Raw genomic sequence first — 22871 nt, forward strand, 5'->3', positions numbered from 1 at the left:
CTGCAGATATAGGTGTGAGATCACCATTACTGCAGATAAAGGTGTGAGATCACCATTACTGTAGATAAAGGTGTGAGATCACTATCACTGCAGATATGGGTGTGAGATCACCATTACGGCAGATATAGGTGTGAGATCACTATCACTGCAGATATAGGTGAGATCACAATCACTGCAGATATAGGTGTGAGATCACCATTACTTCAGATATAGGTGGGAGATGACTATCACTGCATATATTGGTGTGACATCACTATCACTGCAGATACAGGTGTGAGATCTCTATCATTGTAGATATTGGCGTGAGATCACTATCACTGCAGATATAGGTGTGAGACACCATCACTGCAAATATAGGTGTGAGATCACCATTACTTCAGATATAAATGTGTGATCACTAGGATTATAGATATACCTGAGCTCAACATCTCTACATATATAGGTGTGGTATAACTATCACTGCAGACATAGGTGTCAGATCACTATCACTGCAGATATAGGTGTGAGATCACCATCACTGCAGATATAGGTGTGAGATCACTATCACTGCAGGTATAGGGGTGAGATCACTATCACTGCAGATATTACTTCAGATATAGGAGTGAAATCACTATCATTGCAGATATAGGTGGGAGAGATCATTATCACTGCAGATATAGGTGTGAGATCACTATCACTGCAGATATAGGTGTGAGATCACCATCACTGCAGATATAGCTGTGAGATCTCTATCACTGTAGATATTGGTGTGTGATCATCAACACTGCCGATATTGGTGTGAGATCAATATTACTGCCGATATAGGTGCGATATCACTATCACTGCAGATATTGGTGTGAGATCACTATCACTGTAGATATTAGTGTGAAATCATCATCACTGCCGATATTGGTGTGAGATCACCATCACTGCAGATATAGCTGTGAGTTCTCTATCACTGTAGATATTGGTGTGTGATCATCAACACTGCCGATATTGGTTTGAAATCAATATCACTGCAGATATAGGTGTGATATCACTATCACTGTAGATATTGGTGTGAGATCACCATCACTGCAGATACAGACGTGAGTTCACTATCACTGCAGATATAGGTGTGAGATTACTATCACAACAGATATAGGTGGGAGCTCTCTATAACTGTAGATATTGGTGTGAGATCACCATCGCTGTAGACATTGGTGTGAGATCACTATCACTGCAGGTATAGGTGTGAGCTCACTATCACTGCAGATATAGGTGAGATCACCATGACTGCAGATGTAGGTGTGAGATCACTATAACTGCAGATATAGGTGTGAGATTACTTTCATTGCAGATACAAGTGTGAGGTCACCATCAATGCAGATATTGGTGTGAGATGACTATCACTGCAGATGTGGGTGTGAGATCACTATTACTGTAGATATAGGTGTGAGATCACTATCACTGCAGATAAAGGTGTGATATCACTATTACTGCAAATATTGGTGTGAGATCAATATCACTGCAAATAGGTTTGAGATCTCTATCACTGTAGATATTGAAGCGACATCACAATCACTGTAAATATAGGTGTGAGATCGCTATCACTGCAGATATTACTTCAGATATAGGTGTGAGATCACTATCACTGCAGATATAGGTGTGAGATCACCATTACTGCAGATAAAGGTGTGAGATAACCATTACTGTAGATAAAGGTGTGAGATCACTATCACTGCAGATATAGGTGTGAGATCACCATTACTGCAGATAAAGGTGTGAGATCACCATTACTGTAGATAAAGGTGTGAGATCACTATCACTGCAGATATGGGTGTGAGATCACCATTACGGCAGATATAGGTGTGAGATCACTATCACTGCAGATATAGGTGAGATCACAATCACTGCAGATATAGGTGTGAGATCACCATTACTTCAGATATAGGTGGGAGATGACTATCACTGCATATATTGGTGTGACATCACTATCACTGCAGATACAGGTGTGAGATCTCTTTCATTGTAGATATTGGTGTGAGATCACTATCACTGCAGATATAGGTGTGAGACACCATCACTGCAAATATAGGTGTGAGATCACCATTACTTCAGATATAAATGTGTGATCACTAGGATTATAGATATACCTGAGCTCAACATCTCTACATATATAGGTGTGGTATAACTATCACTGCAGACATAGGTGTCAGATCACTATCACTGCAGATATAGGTGTGAGATCACCATCATTGCAGATATAGGTGTGAGATCACTATCACTGCAGGTATAGGGGTGAGATCACTATCACTGCAGATATTACTTCAGATATAGGAGTGAAATCACTATCATTGCAGATATAGGTGGGAGAGATCATTATCACTGCAGATATAGGTGTGAGATCACTATCACTGCAGATATAGGTGTGAGATCACCATCACTGCAGATATAGCTGTGAGATCTCTATCACTGTAGATATTGGTGTGTGATCATCAACACTGCCGATATTGGTGTGAGATCAATATTACTGCCGATATAGGTGTGATATCACTATCACTGCAGATATTGGTGTGAGATCACTATCACTGTAGATATTAGTGTGAAATCATCATCACTGCCGATATTGGTGTGAGATCACCATCACTGCAGATATAGCTGTGAGTTCTCTATCACTGTAGATATTGGTGTGTGATCATCAACACTGCCGATATTGGTTTGAAATCAATATCACTGCAGATATAGGTGTGGTATCACTATCACTGTAGATATTGGTGTGAGATCACCATCACTGCAGATACAGGCGTGAGTTCACTATCACTGCAGATATAGGTGTGAGATTACTATCACAACAGATATAGGTGGGAGCTCTCTATAACTGTAGATATTGGTGTGAGAGTACCATCGCTGTAGACATTGGTGTGAGATCACTATCACTGCAGGTATAGGTGTGAGCTCACTATCACTGCAGATATAGGTGAGATCACCATGACTGCAGATGTAGGTGTGAGATCACTATAACTGCAGATATAGGTGTGAGATTACTTTCATTGCAGATACAAGTGTGAGGTCACCATCAATGCAGATATTGGTGTGAGATGACTATCACTGCAGATGTGGGTGTGAGATCACTATTACTGTAGATATAGGTGTGAGATCACTATCACTGTAGATATTGGTGTGAGATCACTGTACATATTGTTCTGTCAATATCACTGCAGATATAGGTGTGAGATCACTTTCACTGCAGATATAGGTGGGAGCTCTCTATCATGGAAGATATTGGTGTGAGATCACTATCACTGCAGGTATCGGTGTGAGCTCACTATCACTGCAGATATAGGTGAGATCACCATAACTGCAGATATAGGTGTGAGATTACTATCACTGCAGATATATCTGTGAGATCTCTAGGACTGTACATTTTGGTGTGAGATCACCATTACTGTGGATATAGGTTTGAGATCACTATCACAGCAGATATTACTTCAGATATAGGTGTGAGATCACTATCACTGCAGATATTGGTGTGAGATCACTATCACTGTAGATATTGGTTTGAAATCATCATCACTGCCGATATTGGTGTGAGATCACCATCACTGCAGATATAGCTGTGAGTTCTCTATCACTGTAGATATTGGTGTGTGATCATCAACACTGCCGATATTGGTTTGAAATCAATATCACTGCAGATATAGGTGTGATATCACTCTCACTGTAGATATTGGTGTGAGATCACCATCACTGCAGATACAGGCGTGAGTTCACTATCACTGCAGATATAGGTGTGAGATTACCATCACAACAGATAAAGGGGTGAGATCACTATCACTGCAGATATAGGGGTGACATCACTATCACTGCAAATATTGGTGTGAGATCACTATCACTGCAGATATTGTTGTGAGATCAGTATCAGTGTAGATATAGGTGTGAGATCACTATCACTGCAGATATAGGTGGAGCTCTCTATAACTGTAGATATTGGTGTGAGATCACCATCGCTGTAGACATTGGTGTGAGATCACTATCACTGCAGGTATAGGTGTGAGCTCACTATCACTGCAGATATAGGGGAGATCACCATGACTGCAGATGTAGGTGTGAGATCACTATAACTGCAGATATAGGTGTGAGATTACTTTCATTGCAGATACAAGTGTGAGGTCACCATCACTGCAGATATTGGTGTGAGATGACTATCACTGCAGATGTGGGTATGAGATCACTATTACTGTAGATATAGGTGTGAGATCACTATCACTGTAGATATTGGTGTGAGATCACTGTACATATTGTTCTGTCAATATCACTGCAGATATAGGTGTGATATCACTATCACTGCAGATATAGGTGGGAGTTCTCTATCACTGTAGATATTGGTGTGTGATCATCAACACTGCCGATATTGGTTTGAAATCAATATCACTGCAGATATAGGTGTGATATCACTCTCACTGTAGATATTGGTGTGAGATCACCATCACTGCAGATACAGGCGTGAGTTCACTATCACTGCAGATATAGGTGTGAGATTACCATCACAACAGATAAAGGGGTGAGATCACTATCACTGCAGATATAGGGGTGACATCACTATCACTGCAAATGTTGGTGTGAGATCACTATCACTGCAGATATTGTTGTGAGATCAGTATCAGTGTAGATATAGGTGTGAGATCACTATCACTGCAGATATAGGTAGAGCTCTCTATAACTGTAGATATTGGTGTGAGATCACCATCGCTGTAGACATTGGTGTGAGATCACTATCACTGCAGGTTTAGGTGTGAGCTCACTATCACTGCAGATATAGGTGAGATCACCATGACTGCAGATGTAGGTGTGAGATCACTATAACTGCAGATATAGGTGTGAGATTACTTTCATTGCAGATACAAGTGTGAGGTCACCATCACTGCAGATATTGGTGTGAGATGACTATCACTGCAGATGTGGGTGTGAGATCACTATTACTGTAGATATAGGTGTGAGATCACTATCACTGTAGATATTGGTGTGAGATCACTGTACATATTGTTCTGTCAATATCACTGCAGATATAGGTGTGAGATCACTATCACTGCAGATATAGGTGGGAGCTCTCTATCATGGAAGATATTGGTGTGAGATCACTATCACTGCAGGTATCGGTGTGAGCTCACTATCACTGCAGATATAGGTGAGATCACCATAACTGCAGATATAGGTGTGAGATTACTATCACTGCAGATATGTCTGTGAGATCTCTAGGACTGTAAATATTGGTGTGAGATCACCATTACTGTGGATATAGGTTTGAGATCACTATCACAGCAGATATTACTTCAGATATAGGTGTGAGATCACTATCACTGCAGATATTGGTTTGAGATCACTATCACTGCAGATATAAGTGTGAGATCACTTTAAATACAGATAATACTTCAGATATAGGTGTGGGATCACTATCACTGCCAATATAGGTGAGATCACCATCACTGCAGATATAAGTGTGAGATCACTATTACTGCAGATATAGGTGTGAGATAAATATCACTGCTGATATAGGTTTGAGACCACAATCCCTGCAGATATAGGTGGGAGATCACTATCACTGCAGATATAAGTGAGATCACCATCACTGCAGATATGAGTGTGAGATCACCATTACTGCAGATATAGGTGTGAGATCACTATCACTGCAGATATAGGTGTGAGATCACTATCACTGCAGATAAAGGTGTGATATCACTATTACTGCAAATATTGGTGTGAGATCAATATCACTGCAAATAGGTTTGAGATCTCTATCACTGTAGATATTGGAGCGAGATCACTATCACTGTAAATATAGGTGTGAGATCACTATCACTGCAGATATTACTTCAGATATAGGTGTGAGATCACTATCACTGCAGATATAGGTGTGAGATCACCATTACTGCAGATAAAGGTGTGAGATCACCATTACTGTAGATAAAGGTGTGAGATCACTATCACTGCAGATATAGGTGTGAGATCACCATTACTGCAGATAAAGGTGTGAGATCACCATTACTGTAGATAAAGGTGTGAGATTATTATCACTGCAGATATAGGTGTGAGATCTCTAGGACTGTACATATTGGTGTGAGATCATCATTACTGTAGATATAGGTTTGAGATCACTATCACAGCAGATATTACTTCAGATATTGGTGTGAGATCACTATCACTGCAGATATAGGTGTGAGATCACTATCACTGTAGATATTGGTGTTAGATCACTATCACTGCAGATATAGTTGTGAGATCTCTATCACTGTAGATATTGGTTTGAGATCACTATCACTGCAGATATATGTGTGAGATCACTTTAAATACAGATAATACTTCAGATATAGGAGTGGGATCACTATCACTGCAAATATAGGTGAGATCACCATCACTGCAGATATAAGTGTGAGATCACTATTACTGCAGATATAGGTGTGAGATAAATATCACTGCTGATATAGGTTTGAGATCACCATCACTGCAGATATAGGTGGGAGATCACTATCACTGCAGATATAAGTGAGATCCCCATCACTGCAGATATAGGTGTGAGATCACTATCACTGCAGATATGAGTGTGAGATCACCATTACTGCAGATATAGGTGTGAGATCACTATCACTGCAGATATAGGTGTGAGATCACTATCACTGCAGATAAAGGTGTGATATCACTATTACTGCAAATATTGGTGTGAGATCAATATCACTGCAAATAGGTTTGAGATCTCTATCACTGTAGATATTGGAGCGAGATCACTATCACTGTAAATATAGGTGTGAGATCACTATCACTGCAGATATTACTTCAGATATAGGTGTGAGATCACTATCACTGCAGATATAGGTGTGAGATCACCATTACTGCAGATAAAGGTGTGAGATCACCATTACTGTAGATAAAGGTGTGAGATCACTATCACTGCAGATATAGGTGTGAGATCACCATTACTGCAGATAAAGGTGTGAGATCACCATTACTGTAGATAAAGGTGTGAGATTATTATCACTGCAGATATAGGTGTGAGATCTCTAGGACTGTACATATTGGTGTGAGATCATCATTACTGTAGATATAGGTTTGAGATCACTATCACAGCAGATATTACTTCAGATATTGGTGTGAGATCACTATCACTGCAGATATAGGTGTGAGATCACTATCACTGTAGATATTGGTGTTAGATCACTATCACTGCAGATATAGTTGTGAGATCTCTATCACTGTAGATATTGGTTTGAGATCACTATCACTGCAGATATATGTGTGAGATCACTTTAAATACAGATAATACTTCAGATATAGGAGTGGGATCACTATCACTGCAAATATAGGTGAGATCACCATCACTGCAGATATAAGTGTGAGATCACTATTACTGCAGATATAGGTGTGAGATAAATATCACTGCTGATATAGGTTTGAGATCACCATCACTGCAGATATAGGTGGGAGATCACTATCACTGCAGATATAAGTGAGATCCCCATCACTGCAGATATAGGTGTGAGATCACTATCACTGCAGATATGAGTTAGAGATCACCATTACTGCAGATATAGGTGTGAGATCACCATCACTGCAGATATAGGTGTGAGATCACTATCACTGCAGATAAAGGTGTGATATCACTATTACTGCAAATATTGGTGTGAGATCAATATCACTGCAAATAGGTTTGAGATCTCTATCACTGTAGATATTGAAGCGACATCACAATCACTGTAAATATAGGTGTGAGATCGCTATCACTGCAGATATTACTTCAGATATAGGTGTGAGATCACTATCACTGCAGATATAGGTGTGAGATCACCATTACTGCAGATAAAGGTGTGAGATAACCATTACTGTAGATAAAGGTGTGAGATCACTATCACTGCAGATATAGGTGTGAGATCACCATTACTGCAGATAAAGGTGTGAGATCACCATTACTGTAGATAAAGGTGTGAGATCACTATCACTGCAGATATGGGTGTGAGATCACCATTACGGCAGATATAGGTGTGAGATCACTATCACTGCAGATATAGGTGAGATCACAATCACTGCAGATATAGGTGTGAGATCACCATTACTTCAGATATAGGTGGGAGATGACTATCACTGCATATATTGGTGTGACATCACTATCACTGCAGATACAGGTGTGAGATCTCTATCATTGTAGATATTGGCGTGAGATCACTATCACTGCAGATATAGGTGTGAGACACCATCACTGCAAATATAGGTGTGAGATCACCATTACTTCAGATATAAATGTGTGATCACTAGGATTATAGATATACCTGAGCTCAACATCTCTACATATATAGGTGTGGTATAACTATCACTGCAGACATAGGTGTCAGATCACTATCACTGCAGATATAGGTGTGAGATCACCATCACTGCAGATATAGGTGTGAGATCACTATCACTGCAGGTATAGGGGTGAGATCACTATCACTGCAGATATTACTTCAGATATAGGAGTGAAATCACTATCATTGCAGATATAGGTGGGAGAGATCATTATCACTGCAGATATAGGTGTGAGATCACTATCACTGCAGATATAGGTGTGAGATCACCATCACTGCAGATATAGCTGTGAGATCTCTATCACTGTAGATATTGGTGTGTGATCATCAACACTGCCGATATTGGTGTGAGATCAATATTACTGCCGATATAGGTGTGATATCACTATCACTGCAGATATTGGTGTGAGATCACTATCACTGTAGATATTAGTGTGAAATCATCATCACTGCCGATATTGGTGTGAGATCACCATCACTGCAGATATAGCTGTGAGTTCTCTATCACTGTAGATATTGGTGTGTGATCATCAACACTGCCGATATTGGTTTGAAATCAATATCACTGCAGATATAGGTGTGATATCACTATCACTGTAGATATTGGTGTGAGATCACCATCACTGCAGATACAGACGTGAGTTCACTATCACTGCAGATATAGGTGTGAGATTACTATCACAACAGATATAGGTGGGAGCTCTCTATAACTGTAGATATTGGTGTGAGATCACCATCGCTGTAGACATTGGTGTGAGATCACTATCACTGCAGGTATAGGTGTGAGCTCACTATCACTGCAGATATAGGTGAGATCACCATGACTGCAGATGTAGGTGTGAGATCACTATAACTGCAGATATAGGTGTGAGATTACTTTCATTGCAGATACAAGTGTGAGGTCACCATCAATGCAGATATTGGTGTGAGATGACTATCACTGCAGATGTGGGTGTGAGATCACTATTACTGTAGATATAGGTGTGAGATCACTATCACTGTAGATATTGGTGTGAGATCACTGTACATATTGTTCTGTCAATATCACTGCAGATATAGGTGTGAGATCACTTTCACTGCAGATATAGGTGGGAGCTCTCTATCATGGAAGATATTGGTGTGAGATCACTATCACTGCAGGTATCGGTGTGAGCTCACTATCACTGCAGATATAGGTGAGATCACCATAACTGCAGATATAGGTGTGAGATTACTATCACTGCAGATATATCTGTGAGATCTCTAGGACTGTACATATTGGTGTGAGATCACCATTACTGTGGATATAGGTTTGAGATCACTATCACAGCAGATATTACTTCAGATATAGGTGTGAGATCACTATCACTGCAGATATTGGTGTGAGATCACTATCACTGTAGATATTGGTTTGAAATCATCATCACTGCCGATATTGGTGTGAGATCACCATCACTGCAGATATAGCTGTGAGTTCTCTATCACTGTAGATATTGGTGTGTGATCATCAACACTGCCGATATTGGTTTGAAATCAATATCACTGCAGATATAGGTGTGATATCACTCTCACTGTAGATATTGGTGTGAGATCACCATCACTGCAGATACAGGCGTGAGTTCACTATCACTGCAGATATAGGTGTGAGATTACAATCACAACAGATAAAGGGGTGAGATCACTATCACTGCAGATATAGGGGTGACATCACTATCACTGCAAATATTGGTGTGAGATCACTATCACTGCATATATTGTTGTGAGATCAGTATCAGTGTAGATATAGGTGTGAGATCACTATCACTGCAGATATAGGTGGAGCTCTCTATAACTGTAGATATTGGTGTGAGATCACCATCGCTGTAGACATTGGTGTGAGATCACTATCACTGCAGGTATAGGTGTGAACTCACTATCACTGCAGATATAGGGGAGATCACCATGACTGCAGATGTAGGTGTGAGATCACTATAACTGCAGATATAGGTGTGAGATTACTTTCATTGCAGATACAAGTGTGAGGTCACCATCACTGCAGATATTGGTGTGAGATGACTATCACTGCAGATGTGGGTATGAGATCACTATTACTGTAGATATAGGTGTGGGATCACTATCACTGCAGATATAGGTGGGAGTTCTCTATCACTGTAGATATTGGTGTGTGATCATCAACACTGCCGATATTGGTTTGAAATCAATATCACTGCAGATATAGGTGTGATATCACTCTCACTGTAGATAGTGGTGTGAGATCACCATCACTGCAGATACAGGCGTGAGTTCACTATCACTGCAGATATAGGTGTGAGATTACCATCACAACAGATAAAGGGGTGAGATCACTATCACTGCAGATATAGGGGTGACATCACTATCACTGCAAATATTGGTGTGAGATCACTATCACTGCAGATATTGTTGTGAGATCAGTATCAGTGTAGATATTGGTGTGAGATCACCATCGCTGTAGACATTGGTGTGAGATCACTATCACTGCAGGTTTAGGTGTGAGCTCACTATCACTGCAGATATAGGTGAGATCACCATGACTGCAGATGTAGGTGTGAGATCACTATAACTGCAGATATAGGTGTGAGATTACTTTCATTGCAGATACAAGTGTGAGGTCACCATCACTGCAGATATTGGTGTGAGATGACTATCACTGCAGATGTGGGTGTGAGATCACTATTACTGTAGATATAGGTGTGAGATCACTATCACTGTAGATATTGGTGTGAGATCACTGTACATATTGTTCTGTCAATATCACTGCAGATATAGGTGTGATATCACTATCACTGCAGATATAGGTGGGAGTTCTCTATCACTGTAGATATTGGTGTGTGATCATCAACACTGCCGATATTGGTTTGAAATCAATATCACTGCAGATATAGGTGTGATATCACTCTCACTGTAGATATTGGTGTGAGATCACCATCACTGCAGATACAGGCGTGAGTTCACTATCACTGCAGATATAGGTGTGAGATTACCATCACAACAGATAAAGGGGTGAGATCACTATCACTGCAGATATAGGGGTGACATCACTATCACTGCAAATGTTGGTGTGAGATCACTATCACTGCAGATATTGTTGTGAGATCAGTATCAGTGTAGATATAGGTGTGAGATCACTATCACTGCAGATATAGGTAGAGCTCTCTATAACTGTAGATATTGGTGTGAGATCACCATCGCTGTAGACATTGGTGTGAGATCACTATCACTGCAGGTTTAGGTGTGAGCTCACTATCACTGCAGATATAGGTGAGATCACCATGACTGCAGATGTAGGTGTGAGATCACTATAACTGCAGATATAGGTGTGAGATTACTTTCATTGCAGATACAAGTGTGAGGTCACCATCACTGCAGATATTGGTGTGAGATGACTATCACTGCAGATGTGGGTGTGAGATCACTATTACTGTAGATATAGGTGTGAGATCACTATCACTGTAGATATTGGTGTGAGATCACTGTACATATTGTTCTGTCAATATCACTGCAGATATAGGTGTGAGATCACTATCACTGCAGATATAGGTGGGAGCTCTCTATCATGGAAGATATTGGTGTGAGATCACTATCACTGCAGGTATCGGTGTGAGCTCACTATCACTGCAGATATAGGTGAGATCACCATAACTGCAGATATAGGTGTGAGATTAATATCACTGCAGATATGTCTGTGAGATCTCTTGGACTGTAAATATTGGTGTGAGATCACCATTACTGTGGATATAGGTTTAAGATCACTATCACAGCAGATATTACTTCAGATATAGGTGTGAGATCACTATCACTGCAGATATTGGTTTGAGATCACTATCACTGCAGATATAAGTGTGAGATCACTTTAAATACAGATAATACTTCAGATATAGGTGTGGGATCACTATCACTGCCAATATAGGTGGAATCACCATCACTGCAGATATAAGTGTGAGATCACTATTACTGCAGATATAGGTGTGAGATAAATATCACTGCTGATATAGGTTTGAGACCACAATCCCTGCAGATATAGGTGGGAGATCACTATCACTGCAGATATAAGTGAGATCACCATCACTGCAGATATAGGTGTGAGATCACTATCACTGCAGATATGAGTGTGAGATCACCATTACTGCAGATATAGGTGTGAGATCACTATCACTGCAGATATAGGTGTGAGATCACTATCACTGCAGATAAAGGTGTGATATCACTATTACTGCAAATATTGGTGTGAGATCAATATCACTGCAAATAGGTTTGAGATCTCTATCACTGTAGATATTGGAGCGAGATCACTATCACTGTAAATATAGGTGTGAGATCACTATCACTGCAGATATTACTTCAGATATAGGTGTGAGATCACTATCACTGCAGATATAGGTGTGAGATCACCATTACTGCAGATAAAGGTGTGAGATCACCATTACTGTAGATAAAGGTGTGAGATCACTATCACTGCAGATATAGGTGTGAGATCACCATTACTGCAGATAAAGGTGTGAGATCACCATTACTGTAGATAAAGGTGTGAGATTATTATCACTGCAGATATAGGTGTGAGATCTCTAGGACTGTACATATTGGTGTGAGATCATCATTACTGTAGATATAGGTTTGAGATCACTATCACAGCAGATATTACTTCAGATATTGGTGTGAGATCACTATCACTGCAGATATAGGTGTGAGATCACTATCACTGTAGATATTGGTGTTAGATCACTATCACTGCAGATATAGTTGTGAGATCTCTATCACTGTAGATATTGGTTTGAGATCACTATCACTGCAGATATATGTGTGAGATCACTTTAAATACAGATAATACTTCAGATATAGGAGTGGGATCACTATCACTGCAAATATAGGTGAGATCACCATCACTGCAGATATAAGTGTGAGATCACTATTACTGCAGATATAGGTGTGAGATAAATATCACTGCTGATATAGGTTTGAGATCACCATCACTGCAGATATAGGTGGGAGATCACTATCACTGCAGATATAAGTGAGATCCCCATCACTGCAGATATAGGTGTGAGATCACTATCACTGCAGATATGAGTTAGAGATCACCATTACTGCAGATATAGGTGTGAGATCACCATCACTGCAGATATAGGTGTGAGATCACTATCACTGCAGATAAAGGTGTGATATCACTATTACTGCAAATATTGGTGTGAGATCAATATCACTGCAAATAGGTTTGAGATCTCTATCACTGTAGATATTGAAGCGACATCGCAATCACTGTAAATATAGGTGTGAGATCGCTATCACTGCAGATATTACTTCAGATATAGGTGTGAGATCACTATCACTGCAGATATAGGTGTGAGATCACCATTACTGCAGATAAAGGTGTGAGATAACCATTACTGTAGATAAAGGTGTGAGATCACTATTACTGCAGATATAGGTGTGAGATCACCATTACTGCAGATAAAGGTGTGAGATCACCATTACTGTAGATAAAGGTGTGAGATCACTATCACTGCAGATATGGGTGTGAGATCACCATTACGGCAGATATAGGTGTGAGATCACTATCACTGCAGATATAGGTGAGATCACAATCACTGCAGATATAGGTGTGAGATCACCATTACTTCAGATATAGGTGGGAGATGACTATCACTGCATATATTGGTGTGACATCACTATCACTGCAGATACAGGTGTGAGATCTCTATCATTGTAGATATTGGCGTGAGATCACTATCACTGCAGATATAGGTGTGAGACACCATCACTGCAAATATAGGTGTGAGATCACCATTACTTCAGATATAAATGTGTGATCACTAGGATTATAGATATACCTGAGCTCAACATCTCTACATATATAGGTGTGGTATAACTATCACTGCAGACATAGGTGTCAGATCACTATCACTGCAGATATAGGTGTGAGATCACCATCACTGCAGATATAGGTGTGAGATCACTATCACTGCAGGTATAGGGGTGAGATCACTATCACTGCAGATATTACTTCAGATATAGGAGTGAAATCACTATCATTGCAGATATAGGTGGGAGAGATCATTATCACTGCAGATATAGGTGTGAGATCACTATCACTGCAGATATAGGTGTGAGATCACCATCACTGCAGATATAGCTGTGAGATCTCTATCACTGTAGATATTGGTGTGTGATCATCAACACTGCCGATATTGGTGTGAGATCAATATTACTGCCGATATAGGTGCGATATCACTATCACTGCAGATATTGGTGTGAGATCACTATCACTGTAGATATTAGTGTGAAATCATCATCACTGCCGATATTGGTGTGAGATCACCATCACTGCAGATATAGCTGTGAGTTCTCTATCACTGTAGATATTGGTGTGTGATCATCAACACTGCCGATATTGGTTTGAAATCAATATCACTGCAGATATAGGTGTGATATCACTATCACTGTAGATATTGGTGTGAGATCACCATCACTGCAGATACAGACGTGAGTTCACTATCACTGCAGATATAGGTGTGAGATTACTATCACAACAGATATAGGTGGGAGCTCTCTATAACTGTAGATATTGGTGTGAGATCACCATCGCTGTAGACATTGGTGTGAGATCACTATCACTGCAGGTATAGGTGTGAGCTCACTATCACTGCAGATATAGGTGAGATCACCATGACTGCAGATGTAGGTGTGAGATCACTATAACTGCAGATATAGGTGTGAGATTACTTTCATTGCAGATACAAGTGTGAGGTCACCATCAATGCAGATATTGGTGTGAGATGACTATCACTGCAGATGTGGGTGTGAGATCACTATTACTGTAGATATAGGTGTGAGATCACTATCACTGTAGATATTGGTGTGAGATCACTGTACATATTGTTCTGTCAATATCACTGCAGATATAGGTGTGAGATCACTTTCACTGCAGATATAGGTGGGAGCTCTCTATCATGGAAGATATTGGTGTGAGATCACTATCACTGCAGGTATCGGTGTGAGCTCACTATCACTGCAGATATAGGTGAGATCACCATAACTGCAGATATAGGTGTGAGATTACTATCACTGCAGATATATCTGTGAGATCTCTAGGACTGTACATATTGGTGTGAGATCACCATTACTGTGGATATAGGTTTGAGATCACTATCACAGCAGATATTACTTCAGATATAGGTGTGAGATCACTATCACTGCAGATATTGGTGTGAGATCACTATCACTGTAGATATTGGTTTGAAATCATCATCACTGCCGATATTGGTGTGAGATCACCATCACTGCAGATATAGCTGTGAGTTCTCTATCACTGTAGATATTGGTGTGTGATCATCAACACTGCCGATATTGGTTTGAAATCAATATCACTGCAGATATAGGTGTGATATCACTCTCACTGTAGATATTGGTGTGAGATCACCATCACTGCAGATACAGGCGTGAGTTCACTATCACTGCAGATATAGGTGTGAGATTACAATCACAACAGATAAAGGGGTGAGATCACTATCACTGCAGATATAGGGGTGACATCACTATCACTGCAAATATTGGTGTGAGATCACTATCACTGCATATATTGTTGTGAGATCAGTATCAGTGTAGATATAGGTGTGAGATCACTATCACTGCAGATATAGGTGGAGCTCTCTATAACTGTAGATATTGGTGTGAGATCACCATCGCTGTAGACATTGGTGTGAGATCACTATCACTGCAGGTATAGGTGTGAGCTCACTATCACTGCAGATATAGGGGAGATCACCATGACTGCAGATGTAGGTGTGAGATCACTATAACTGCAGATATAGGTGTGAGATTACTTTCATTGCAGATACAAGTGTGAGGTCACCATCACTGCAGATATTGGTGTGAGATGACTATCACTGCAGATGTGGGTATGAGATCACTATTACTGTAGATATAGGTGTGAGATCACTATCACTGTAGATATTGGTGTGAGATCACTGTACATATTGTTCTGTCAATATCACTGCAGATATAGGTGTGAGATCACTATCACTGCAGATATAGGTGGGAGTTCTCTATCACTGTAGATATTGGTGTGTGATCATCAACACTGCCGATATTGGTTTGAAATCAATATCACTGCAGATATAGGTGTGATATCACTCTCACTGTAGATATTGGTGTGAGATCACCATCACTGCAGATACAGGCGTGAGTTCACTATCACTGCAGATATAGGTGTGAGATTACCATCACAACAGATAAAGGGGTGAGATCACTATCACTGCAGATATAGGGGTGACATCACTATCACTGCAAATATTGGTGTGAGATCACTATCACTGCAGATATTGTTGTGAGATCAGTATCAGTGTAGATATAGGTGTGAGATCACTATCACTGCAGATATAGGTGGAGCTCTCTATAACTGTAGATATTGGTGTGAGATCACTATCGCTGTAGACATTGGTGTGAGATCACTATCACTGCAGGTTTAGGTGTGAGCTCACTATCACTGCAGATATAGGTGAGATCACCATGACTGCAGATGTAGGTGTGAGATCACTATAACTGCAGATATAGGTGTGAGATTACTTTCATTGCAGATACAAGTTTGAGGTCACCATCACTGCAGATATTGGTGTGAGATGACTATCACTGCAGATGTGGGTGTGAGATCACTATTACTGTAGATATAGGTGTGAGATCACTATCACTGTAGATATTGGTGTGAGATCACTGTACATATTGTTCTGTCAATATCACTGCAGATATAGGTGTGAGATCACTATCACTGCAGATATAGGTGGGAGCTCTCTATCATGGAAGATATTGGTGTGAGATCACTATCACTGCAGGTATCGGTGTGAGCTCACTATCACTGCAGACATAGGTGAGATCACCATAACTGCAGATATAGGTGTGAGATTACTATCACTGCAGATATATCTGTGAGATCTCTAGGACTGTACATATTGGTGTGAGATCACCATTACTGTGGATATAGGTTTGAGATCACTATCACAGCAGATATTACTTCAGATATAGGTGTGAGATCACTATCACTGCAGATATTGGTTTGAGATCACTATCACTGCAGATATAAGTGTGAGATCCCTTTAAATAAAGATAATACTTCAGATATAGGTGTGGGATCACTATGACTGCCAATATAGGTGAGATCACCATCACTGCAGATATAAGTGTGAGATCACTATTACTGCAGATATAGGTGTGAGATAAATATCACTGCTGATATAGGTTTGAGACCACAATCCCTGCAGATATAGGTGGGAGATCACTATCACTGCAGATATAAGTGAGATCACCATCACTGCAGATATAGGTGTGAGATCACTATCACTGCAGATATGAGTGTGAGATCACCATTACTGCAGATATAGGTGTGAGATCACTATCACTGCAGATATAGGTGTGAGATCACTATCACTGCAGATAAAGGTGTGATATCACTATTACTGCAAATATTGGTGTGAGATCAATATCACTGCAAATAGGTTTGAGATCTCTATCACTGTAGATATTGGAGCGAGATCACTATCACTGTAAATATAGGTGTGAGATCACTATCACTGCAGATATTACTTCAGATATAGGTGTGAGATCACTATCACTGCAGATTTAGGTGTGAGATCACCATTACTGCAGATAAAGGTGTGAGATCACCATTACTGTAGATAAAGGTGTGAGATCACTATCACTGCAGATATAGGTGTGAGATCACCATTACTGCAGATAAAGGTGTGAGATCACCATTACTGTAGATAAAGGTGTGAGATTATTATCACTGCAGATATAGGTGTGAGATCTCTAGGACTGTACATATTGGTGTGAGATCATCATTACTGTAGATATAGGTTTGAGATCACTATCACAGCAGATATTACTTCAGATATTGGTGTGAGATCACTATCACTGCAGATATAGGTGTGAGATCACTATCACTGTAGATATTGGTGTTAGATCACTATCACTGCAGATATAGTTGTGAGATCTCTATCACTGTAGATATTGGTTTGAGATCACTATCACTGTAGATATATGTGTGAGATCACTTTAAATACAGATAATACTTCAGATATTGGAGTGGGATCACTATCACTGCAAATATAGGTGAGATCACCATCACTGCAGATATAAGTGTGAGATCACTATTACTGCAGATATAGGTGTGAGATAAATATCACTGCTGATATAGGTTTGAGATCACCATCACTGCAGATATAGGTGGGAGATCACTATCACTGCAGATATAAGTGAGATCCCCATCACTGCAGATATAGGTGTGAGATCACTATCACTGCAGATATGAGTTAGAGATCACCATTACTGCAGATATAGGTGTGAGATCACCATCACTGCAGATTTAGGTGTGAGATCACTATCACTGCAGATAAAGGTAAGATATCACTATTACTGCAAATATTGGTGTGAGATCAATATCACTGCAAATAGGTTTGAGATCTCTATCACTGTAGATATTGAAGCGACATCACAATCACTGTAAATATAGGTGTGAGATCGCTATCACTGCAGATATTACTTCAGATATAGGTGTGAGATCACTATCACTGCAGATATAGGTGTGAGATCACCATTACTGCAGATAAAGGTGTGAGATAACCATTACTGTAGATAAAGGTGTGAGATCACTATCACTGCAGATATAGGTGTGAGATCACCATTACTGCAGATAAAGGTGTGAGATCACCATTACTGTAGATAAAGGTGTGAGATCACTATCACTGCAGATATGGGTGTGAGATCACCATTACGGCAGATATAGGTGTGAGATCACTATCACTGCAGATATAGGTGAGATCACAATCACTGCAGATATAGGTGTGAGATCACCATTACTTCAGATATAGGTGGGAGATGACTATCACTGCATATATTGGTGTGACATCACTATCACTGCAGATACAGGTGTGAGATCTCTATCATTGTAGATATTGGCGTGAGATCACTATCACTGCAGATATAGGTGTGAGACACCATCACTGCAAATATAGGTGTGAGATCACCATTACTTCAGATATAAATGTGTGATCACTAGGATTATAGATATACCTGAGCTCAACATCTCTACATATATAGGTGTGGTATAACTATCACTGCAGACATAGGTGTCAGATCACTATCACTGCAGACATAGGTGTCCGATCACTATCACTGCAGATATAGGTGTGAGATCACCATCACTGCAGATATAGGTGTGAGATCACTATCACTGCAGGTATAGGGGTGAGATCACTATCACTGCAGATATTACTTCAGATATAGGAGTGAAATCACTATCATTGCAGATATAGGTGGGAGAGATCATTATCACTGCAGATATAGGTGTGAGATCACTATCACTGCAGATATAGGTGTGAGATCACCATCACTGCAGATATAGCTGTGAGATCTCTATCACTGTAGATATTGGTGTGTGATCATCAACACTGCCGATATTGGTGTGAGATCAATATTACTGCCGATATAGGTGTGATATCACTATCACTGCAGATATTGGTGTGAGATCACTATCACTGTAGATATTAGTGTGAAATCATCATCACTGCCGATATTGGTGTGAGATCACCATCACTGCAGATATAGCTGTGAGTTCTCTATCACTGTAGATATTGGTGTGTGATCATCAACACTGCCGATATTGGTTTGAAATCAATATCACTGCAGATATAGGTGTGATATCACTATCACTGTAGATATTGGTGTGAGATCACCATCACTGCAGATACAGGCGTGAGTTCACTATCACTGCAGATATAGGTGTGAGATTACTATCACAACAGATATAGGTGGGAGCTCTCTATAACTGTAGATATTGGTGTGAGATCACCATCGCTGTAGACATTGGTGTGAGATCACTATCACTGCAGGTATAGGTGTGAGCTCACTATCACTGCAGATATAGGTGAGATCACCATGACTGCAGATGTAGGTGTGAGATCACTATAACTGCAGATATAGGTGTGAGATTACTTTCATTGCAGATACAAGTGTGAGGTCACCATCAATGCAGATATTGGTGTGAGATGACTATCACTGCAGATGTGGGTGTGAGATCACTATTACTGTAGATATAGGTGTGAGATCACTATCACTGTAGATATTGGTGTGAGATCACTGTACATATTGTTCTGTCAATATCACTGCAGATATAGGTGTGAGATCACTTTCACTGCAGATATAGGTGGGAGCTCTCTATCATGGAAGATATTGGTGTGAGATCACTATCACTGCAGGTATCGGTGTGAGCTCACTATCACTGCAGATATAGGTGAGATCACCATAACTGCAGATATAGGTGTGAGATTACTATCACTGCAGATATATCTGTGAGATCTCTAGGACTGTACATATTGGTGTGAGATCACCATTACTGTGGATATAGGTTTGAGATCACTATCACAGCAGATATTACTTCAGATATAGGTGTGAGATCACTATCACTGCAGATATTGGTGTGAGATCACTATCACTGTAGATATTGGTTTGAAATCATCATCACTGCCGATATTGGTGTGAGATCACCATCACTGCAGATATAGCTGTGAGTTCTCTATCACTGTAGATATTGGTGTGTGATCATCAACACTGCCGATATTGGTTTGAAATCAATATCACTGCAGATATAGGTGTGATATCACTCTCACTGTAGATATTGGTGTGAGATCACCATCACTGCAGATACAGGCGTGAGTTCACTATCACTGCAGATATAGGTGTGAGATTACAATCACAACAGATAAAGGGGTGAGATCACTATCACTGCAGATATAGGGGTGACATCACTATCACTGCAAATATTGGTGTGAGATCACTATCACTGCATATATTGTTGTGAGATCAGTATCAGTGTAGATATAGGTGTGAGATCACTATCACTGCAGATATAGGTGGAGCTCTCTATAACTGTAGATATTGGTGTGAGATCACCATCGCTGTAGACATTGGTGTGAGATCACTATCACTGCAGGTATAGGTGTGAGCTCACTATCACTGCAGATATAGGGGAGATCACCATGACTGCAGATGTAGGTGTGAGATCACTATAACTGCAGATATAGGTGTGAGATTACTTTCATTGCAGATACAAGTGTGAGGTCACCATCACTGCAGATATTGGTGTGAGATGACTATCACTGCAGATGTGGGTATGAGATCACTATTACTGTAGATATAGGTGTGAGATCACTATCACTGTAGATATTGGTGTGAGATCACTGTACATATTGTTCTGTCAATATCACTGCAGATATAGGTGTCAGATCACTATCACTGCAGATATAGGTGGGAGTTCTCTATCACTGTAGATATTGGTGTGTGATCATCAACACTGCCGATATTGGTTTGAAATCAATATCACTGCAGATATAGGTGTGATATCACTCTCACTGTAGATATTGGTGTGAGATCACCATCACTGCAGATACAGGCGTGAGTTCACTATCACTGCAGATATAGGTGTGAGATTACCATCACAACAGATAAAGGGGTGAGATCACTATCACTGCAGATATAGGGGTGACATCACGATCACTGCAAATATTGGTGTGAGATCACTATCACTGCAGATATTGTTCTAAGATCAGTATCAGTGTAGATATAGGTGTGAGATCACTATCACTGCAGATATAGGTGGAGCTCTCTATAACTGTAGATATTGGTGTGAGATCACCATCGCTGTAGACATTGGTGTGAGATCACTATCACTGCAGGTTTAGGTGTGAGCTCACTATCACTGCAGATATAGGTGAGATCACCATGACTGCAGATGTAGGTGTGAGATCACTATAACTGCAGATATAGGTGTGAGATTACTTTCATTGCAGATACAAGTGTGAGGTCACCATCACTGCAGATATTGGTGTGAGATGACTATCACTGCAGATGTGGGTGTGAGATCACTATTACTGTAGATATAGGTGTGAGATCACTATCACTGTAGATATTGGTGTGAGATCACTGTACATATTGTTCTGTCAATATCACTGCAGATATAGGTGTGAGATCACTATCACTGCAGATATAGGTGGGAGCTCTCTATCATGGAAGATATTGGTGTGAGATCACTATCACTGCAGGTATCGGTGTGAGCTCACTATCACTGCAGATATAGGTGAGATCACCATAACTGCAGATATAGGTGTGAGATTACTATCACTGCAGATATATCTGTGAGATCTCTAGGACTGTACATATTGGTGTGAGATCACCATTACTGTGGATATAGGTTTGAGATCACTATCACAGCAGATATTACTTCAGATATAGGTGTGAGATCACTATCACTGCAGATATTGGTTTGAGATCACTATCACTGCAGATATAAGTGTGAGATCACTTTAAATAAAGATAATACTTCAGATATAGGTGTGGGATCACTATCACTGCCAATATAGGTGAGATCACCATCACTGCAGATATAAGTGTGAGATCACTATTACTGCAGATATAGGTGTGAGATAAATATCACTGCTGATATAGGTTTGAGACCACAATCCCTGCAGATACAAGTGTGAGGTCACCGTCACTGCAGATATTGGTGTGAGATGACTATCACTGCAGATGTGGGTGTGA

This window comes from Triturus cristatus, chromosome 1_1, assembly GCF_964204655.1.
Source record: "Triturus cristatus chromosome 1_1, aTriCri1.1, whole genome shotgun sequence".
Lineage (NCBI taxonomy): Eukaryota > Metazoa > Chordata > Amphibia > Caudata > Salamandridae > Triturus > Triturus cristatus.